Source organism: Cherax quadricarinatus, chromosome 68, assembly GCF_038502225.1.
Source record: "Cherax quadricarinatus isolate ZL_2023a chromosome 68, ASM3850222v1, whole genome shotgun sequence".
Lineage (NCBI taxonomy): Eukaryota > Metazoa > Arthropoda > Malacostraca > Decapoda > Parastacidae > Cherax > Cherax quadricarinatus.
Genome location: NC_091359.1, coordinates 19,983,740 through 19,994,016, shown reverse-complemented (window position 1 = coordinate 19,994,016; position 10,277 = coordinate 19,983,740).

Genomic DNA, 10,277 nt, shown 5'->3' with positions numbered 1-10,277 from the left:
ACTCTCCTCTCACCTCTTCTGAAAGTTTTCCTGCTTACTTTGGTAACTCCCCATGCTCTATGACTTCTTCCTTCTTTATTATTATTATTATTATTATTATTATTATTATTATTATTATTATTATTATTATTATTATTATTATTATTATTATTATTATATACCATTCATAATATGAAATTCTTGATATGTCATTTTTTTTTAATTCTGCAGCAAGACTAACCTAACAACCCAGCCTAACTTTACTCAGATTTTTTAAGGAAAAATAACTTGCCTACTTTAACACTTTCCTTGACAATTAATTAATTTCCCGGGAGAATATCCATTGGACCTGTTTTTTTTTTTTTTCAAAAACATTACTCGCGGTATTTATTGCAAGACATAAATTTAACAAAATAGAAATAATTTGGTTGATGCGTGGTTCAATAATTTGGTTTAAAGCATATCGTAACCTGGAGGGTCTGGTGTTAAGACTGTCATTTGTTCACTCAGCATATCTACACTGATGGTGGGTTCTTGATAGATGGAGTGATGGTGACGGTAATAATGTAGGCTTTTATATAGTGATATATTGAATACGTCATGGATAACATGCAACTGAATTATGCTGACACTGACAGATATACCTCTCAGTGTATATACACTGTGTATATATACTGAGAGACATACCTCTCAGTATATATACACTGAGAGAAATACCTCTCAGTATATACACTGAGATATATATATCTCAGTATATATATACTGAGAGACATACCTCTCAGTGTATATAAACTGAGAGACATACCTTTCAGTATATATATACTGAGAGACATACCTCTCAGTGTATATACACTGAGAGACATACCTTTCAGTATATATACACTGAGAGACATATCTCAGTGTATATATAATGAGAGACAGTGTATATCGTGTGAGGTATAACACTTATGCAACATTTGGTGATCGTTACTGAGGAACACTTCGGAAGACTGAGGGACAGATTACCTCATTCTCCTCATCTTCCACCGTTCTTCCCTGTATTGGACTGAAGAAACCACTGGCTGGCGAAACATTTCCTCAGTAAAGATTCCCAAATGTTGTGCAAGTGACTCATTCTGTCAATTTTTCTAACCCATAACATAACATACATAACGTCACATATAACATCACATACATAAAATACATAACCACATATATAACATCACATATACATGACATCACATACATAACATAACATACATAACATACATAACATCACATACATAACATAACATACATAACGTCACATACATAACATAACATACAAAACATCACATACATAACATAATATTCATAACATCACATACATAACATAACATACATAACATCACATACATAACATAACATTCATAACGTCACATACATAACATAACATACATAACATCACATACATAACATAACATCACATACATAACATACATAACATCACATACATAACATAACATACATAACGTCACATACATAACATAACATACATAACATCACATACATAACATAACATACATAACATCACATACATAACATAACATTCATAACATCACATACATAACATAACATACATAACATAACATTCATAACATCACATACATAACATCACATACATAACATCACATACATAACATCACATACATAACATACATAACATCACATACATAACATAACATACATAACATTCATAACATCACATACATAACATACATAACATCACATACATAACATACATAACATCACATACATAACATCACATACATAACATCACATACATAACATAACATACATAACATCACATACATAACATACATAACATCACATACATAACATCACATACATAACATAACATTCATAACATCACATACATAACATAACATACATAACATCACATACATAACATCACATACATAACATTCATAACATCACATACATAACATCATATACATAACATAACATACATAACATCACATACATAACATCACATACATAACATACATAACATCACATACATAACATCACATGCATAACATCACATACATAACATAACATACATAACATAACATACATAACATCACATACATAACATAACATACATAACATTATATACATAACATAACATACATAACATCACATACATAACATCACATACATAACATAACATACATAACATTCATAACATCACATACATAACATACATAACATCACATACATAACATACATAACATCACATACATAACATCACATACATAACATCACATACATAACATAACATACATAACATCACATACATAACATACATAACATCACATACATAACATCACATACATAACATAACATTCATAACATCACATACATAACATAACATACATAACATCACATACATAACATCACATACATAACATTCATAACATCACATACATAACATCATATACATAACATAACATACATAACATCACATACATAACATCACATACATAACATCACATACATAACTTAACATACATAACATCACATACATAACATCACATATATAACATAACATACATAACATCACATACATAACATAACATCACATGCATAACATCACATACATAACATAACATACATAACATCACATACATAACATCACATACATAACATACATAACATCACATACATAACATCACATGCATAACATCACATACATAACATAACATACATAACATCACATACATAACATCACATACATAACATACATAACATCACATACATAACATCACATGCATAACATCACATACATAACATAACATACATAACATAACATACATAACATCACATACATAACATAACATACATAACATTATATACATAACATAACATACATAACATCACATACATAACATAACATACATAACATCACATACATAACATACATAACATCACATACATAACATCACATGCATAACATCACATACATAACATAACATACATAACATCACATACATAACATCACATACATAACATACATAACATCACATACATAACATCACATGCATAACATCACATACATAACATAACATACATAACATAACATACATAACATACATAACATAACATACATAACATCATATACATAACATAACATACATAACATCACATACATAACATCACATACATAACATCACATACATAACATAACATACATAACATCACATACATAACATACATAACATCACATACATAACATCACATGCATAACATCACATACATAACATAACATACATAACATCACATACATAACATCACATACATAACATCATATACATAACATAACATACATAACATAACATACATAACATCATATACATAACATAACATACATAACATCACATACATAACATCACATACATAACATCACATACATAACATAACATACATAACATAACATACATAACATAACATACATAACATCATATACATAACATAACATACATAACATCACATACATAACATCACATACATAACATCACATACATAACATAACATACATAACATCACATACATAACATACATAACATCACATACATAACATAACATACATAACATCACATACATAACATCACATACATAACATACATAACATCACATACATAACATCACATGCATAACATCACATACATAACATAACATACATAACATAACATACATAACATAACATACATAACATAACATACATAACATCATATACATAACATAACATACATAACATCACATACATAACATCACATACATAATATAACATTCATAACATCACATACATAACATCACATCCATAACATACATAACATCACATACATAACATCACATACATAACATACATAACATCACATACATAACATCACATACATAACATACATAACATCACATACATAACATCACATACATAACATCACATACATAACATACATAACATAACATATATAACATAACATACATAACATCACATACATAACATCACGTACATAACATACATAACATCACATACATAACATCACATACATAACATCACATACATAACATCACATACATAACATCACATACATAGCATCACATACATAACATAACATTCATAACATCACATACATAACATCACATACATAACATAACATACATAACATCACATACATAACATCACATACATAACATAACATTCATAACATCACATACATAACATCACATACATAACATAACATACATAACATAACATAACATACATAACATCACATACATAACATCACATACATAGCATCACATACATAACATAACATTCATAACATCACATACATAACATCACATACATAACATCACATACATAACATAACATACATAACATAACATACATAACATAACATACATAACATCACATACATAACATCACATACATAACATACATAACATCACATACATAACATCACATACATAACATCACATACATAACATAACATACATAACATACATAACATAACATACATAACATAACATACATAACATCACATACATAACATCACATACATAACATCACATACATAACATCACATACATAACATCACATACATAACATCACATACATAACATCATATACATAACATCACATACATAACATCACATACATAACATCACATACATAACATCACATACATAACATCACATACATAACATCACATACATAACATCACATACATAACATCACATACATAACATCACATACGTAACATAACATACATAACATAACATACATAACATAACATACATAACATCACATACATAACATAACATTCATAACATCACATACATAACATAACATACATAACATCACATACATAACATCACATACATAACATAACATACATAACATAACATACATAACATAACATACATAACATAACATACATAACATAACATACATAACATAACATACATAACATAACATACATAACATAACATACATAACATAAGATACATAACATAACATAACATACATAACATAACATACATAACATACATAACATCACATACATAACATCACATACATTTCGTGATTCTGGTTGAGTTTATGTTAAAAGTTGAGAGAAAGTAGGCAATAATTGACTTAATATTTATGTGGAAAATATGATTAAAAGGTTGAAAAAAATCATATTTGTTACCACTATATTGCGACAACCATTCCTGGTGAATATCTGTTAGGTGTATATAAGTAAGCTTCTCTTAAGCTTTTGTGCACATAGCATTCAGATTTTTTTTACAGTGGCATTAAAATCTCACAAGTATAATGGGCACATAAAAAAGCACATTATTATTATTATTATTATTATTATTATTATTATTATTATTATTATTATTATTATTATTATTATTATTAACACATCGGCCGTCTCCCACCAAGGCATGGTGGCCCGAAAAAGAAAAACTTTCATCATCATTCACTCCATCATTGTGCTTTACACTAGAGATTTTAAACGGTGGCCTGGTGGCTAAAGCTCCCGCTTCACACACGGAGGGCCCGGGTTCGATTCCCGGCGGGTAGAAACATTTCGACACGTTTCCTTACACCTGTTGTCCTGTTCACCTAGCAGCAAATAGGTACCTGGGTGTTAGTCGACTGGTGTGGGTCGCATCCTGGGGGACAAGATTAAGGACCCCAATGGAAATAAGTTAGACAGTCCTCGATGACGCACTGACTTTCTTGGGTTATCCTGGGTGGCTAACCCCCCGGGGTTAAAAATCCGAACGAAATCTTATCTTATCTTATCTTAACATTAACACCCCTCCTTCAGAGTGCAGACACTGTACTTCCCATCTCCAGGACTCAAGTCCGGCCTGCCGGTTTCCCTGAACCCCTTCATAAATGTTACTTTGCTCACACTCCAACAGCACGTCAAGTCCTAAAAAAACATTTGTCTCCACTCAACTCCTATCAAATACACTCACAGATGCTTGCTGTAAGTCCAAGCCCCTCGCACACAAAACCTCCTTTACCCCCTCCCTCCATCACTTCCTAGGCCGACCCCTACCCTGCCTTCCCTCCACTACAGATTTATACACCCTCGAAGTCATTCTGTTTTGTTCCATTCTCCCTACATGTCCGAACCACCTCAACAACCCTTCCTCAGCCCTCTGGATAATAGTTTTGGTAATCCCACACCTTCTCCTAATTTCCAAATTACGAATTCTCTGCATTATATTCACACCACACATTGCCCTCAGACACGACATCTCCATTGCGTCCAGCCTCCTCCTCGTTGCAACATTCATCACCCATGCTTCACACCCATACAAGAGTGTTGGTACAACTATACTCTTATACATTCCCCTCTTTGCTTCCACGGACGAAGTTCTTTGTCTCCACAGACTCCTAAGTGCACTGCTCACCCTTTTTCCCTCATCAATTCTACGATTCACCTCATCCCTTATAGACCCATCCGCTGACACGTTCACTCTCAAATATCTGAATACATTCACCTCCTCTATACTCTCCCTCCAGTCTGATATCCAATCTTTCATTACCCAATCTTTTTGTTATCCGCATAACCTTACTCTTTCCTATATTTACTTTTAATTTTCTTCTTTTACATACCTTACCCAGTTCATCCATCAACCTCTGCAACTTCTCTTCAGAATCTCCCAAAAGTCTCAGTAGTATCAGTTCCCAGTAGTACCAGTAACCAGTTACCAGTAGTATGACTCACTACCAACCGTCTGTGTAAATCACTGTTATTCACTGACGTTACAGCTGACCATAGCAGTTTTTGAACGCCGCTCACCCCTAGGACCCAATTCGTGAGTCAGTCTTAAGATAGAGAGCAGAGAGGCAGGGCGGGCCTGTGCTTCCATATATTCCGTTATAATTATACGTACTTACCAACCAACGTTAGTGTTATTACCCAATCCACGTTATCGAACACCCACATGACAAAAGCACCGTGTCATCAGCAAAGAGCAACTGTGACAACTCCCACTTTGTGTTTGATTCTTTATCTTCTAACTCCACACCTCTTGCCAAGACCCTCGCATTCACTTCTCTTACAACCCCTTCTATAAATATATTGAACAACCACGGTGACATCACACATCCTTGTCTAAGGTCTACTTTTACTGGAAATAATCTCCGTCTCTCCTACATACTCTAACCTGAGCCTCACTATCCTCGTAAAAACTCTTCACTGCTTTATACAAAGGAACTATGCATGCTCTATCTAGATTTAATTTAGGTTAATTCCCAAAAAAACTCGGTGTGATTTTAATGAGTACATAATACGATAATATGAGATAAATTACCCTAATCAGTACAAACTTTATTTACCCCTAATCCACTCTAATCTGCTGAACAAAAAACTCTGGACCCTTCTCAGCGATGATAGTATTATCAGTTTTCTGGTAAATATTACCACTGATAGATTTATGATGGCTGTACCTTATCAGTGGCTTAAGAGGACGAGGCTTGTTTACATCAAGCAAGTGCTGACCTCTTGTGTCAGCACTCAACACTTACTTTACATGCAAAAGGTTTTATGTACAGATAATCCGCGCACAGGAGTGGAAGTATGAAATGATTATAATGATAAATATAATTTTTAAAGAGATGGACCGGTCAGATGACCAAAAGTTCCAGAGGCGGGTCATCATGTGACTAAGACCCGCGTCAGGTAACACTTCTGTTTCCTGACAAATCTTACCTAACCAGTGATGATTAATTAGACATATTCTTCGGTGTTCTTCACCAGCTCCAAGGCTGAGGGACTGATTACCTCATCTTTTGTATATAGTTCTACTGTATCCTTGAATTTATATTGATAAAGCCACTGGATGGCGAAACGTCTACAATAAAGATACCCAGATGTTGTACATGTGTCTAATTCTTCATCTTGTCGGTATTGGTATACAACATAACTTAACCCAGGAGAAGAAACTTTCGACAACATTTCGGTCCTGGATCCAGCAGGGACTGAAATGTTGCGTAAGTTATCTTTCCTAAGTGCTGCTATATGTAGATTGTTATAGCCGCAGTATTGTGACTTTCTCTTCTCTAGAGGATTGTATTGGTTACTAGCCTAGAAGGTTAGTAAGCCAAGATAATACAGTGAAGCCAGGATGTATAGTCACTGAAGTGAGAACTTCACGTAGCTTGAAAAATAGATTGGACCGGTACATGAGTGAGTGTGAGTTAGACCTACCTAGCAAGAGCTTGTATTAATGATGGTAGAATTACCGACAATATGTTAAGTAAAGGGACACAAGTGCAACTAATGTAACATTTTATCGTGGCAAAGTTGCCACGATAAAATGTTACATTAGTTGCACTTGTGTCCCTCTTATCTAACATAGCATGAGCTTGTGGGACTGCTGCAGCGCTTGTTCTCCCTCTGTTAGTACACCATTAGTACACCATTAGGGGGATTAATGGTTATAAATGACCATAATTTTTAAAGGGGTGGACCGGTAAGCCAGCGGAAGGCCTCGGTCAGATGACCAAAAGCTCCAAAGGCGGGTCATCATCTGACTAAGACCCGCGTCAGGAAACATTTATCCTGTTTCCTGACGAACCTTACCTAACCTAACCTAACCTAACCTAACCTAACCTAACCTAACCTAACCTAACCTAACCTAACCATTATGTTAACTAACTGACTTGTCCATTAGGGTCATTTAATGTAGATAAATGGTTCAGAGAACCGACAAGTTGATAAAACAGACACATGTGCAACACTTGGGTATCTTTATTGCGGAAACGTTTCGCCACACAGTGGCTTCATCAGTCCAGTACAAACAATGGTTGAAGATCGGAAGGAGTCTGAGATAATCAGTCCCTCAGCCTGGAGTCGATGTAATCAATCCATTAATCTTGATAAGAGTCAATCAAGATTGATGAACTGATCACATCAACTCCAGGCTGAGGGACTGATTACCTCAAACTCCTTCTGATCTTCAACCATTCTCTTTTGTACTGGACTGAGGAAGCACTAATTGGCGGAGCGTTTCCAAATAAAGATACCCAAGTGTTATACGAGTCTAATTCATCATCCTGTCGGTTCTCTGAGCCATTAATCTACCAACCAGGTACCTACTTCTTGCTAGGTGAAAATGGGCAGCAGGTGTAAGCAAACATGACCAACTTTCTCCCTCGTCAGAGGATTGAGTCTCCGGTCTTATACTGAGTTGAGGCCGCTACAAATTGAGTCACAAACCACAGAAAGCAGCGCAGATTTTATTGTGTCCATTGGACAGCGTTATACTGGTGAGGGTGACACAGCTCTCAAGTACTGAGAAGTTACCTTTGTACATGTATGGTATACAGTATTAACATTATCAAAACTGGACACATGTGCAACAACTAGACACATGTGCAACAACTAGACACATGTGCAACATCTAGCTATCTTTACTGTAGATGTTTCGCCATCCAGTGGCTTTATCAATACAAAATCTAGGACATAATTGGAAGACAATAGAATTGTATACTACAGCTGAGGTAATGAGTCCGTCAACGTTGGTGCTGGTGAAGAACACTGGTGACGAAGCCTCTAAAATAAAGATACCCAAATGTGTCTAATTTTCATCACTGGATTGATCGGAAAAGGGAGAGTAGCACCAGTTTCTTTGATCAAGACACCTTGATCAGTGTCAAGGCACCTTGATCAGTGTCAGGACACCTTGATCAGTGTCAGGACACCTTGATCAGTGTCAAGACACCTTGATCAGTGTCAAGACACCTTGATCAGTGTCAAGACACCTTGATCAGTGTCAAGACACCTTGATCAGTGTCAAGACACCTTGATCAGTGTCAAGACACCTTGATCAGTGTCAAGACACCTTGATCAGTGTCAAGACACCTTGATCAGTGTCAAGACACCTTCACCAGTGTTAAGACATCTTCACCAGTGTTAAGACATCTTCACCAGTGTTAAGACATCTTCACCAGTGTTAAGACATCTTCACCAGTGTTAAGACATCTTCACCAGTGTTAAGACATCTTCACCAATGTTAAGACATCTTCACCAGTGTTAAGACATCTTCACCAGTGTTAAGACATCTTCACCAGTGTTAAGACATCTTCACCAGTGTTAAGACATCTTCACCAGTGTTAAGACATCTTCACCAGTGTTAAGACATCTTCACCAGTGTTAAGACATCTTCACCAGTGTTAAGACATCTTCACCAGTGTTAAGACATCTTCACCAGTGTTAAGACATCTTCACCAATGTTAAGACATCTTCACCAGTGTTAAGACATCT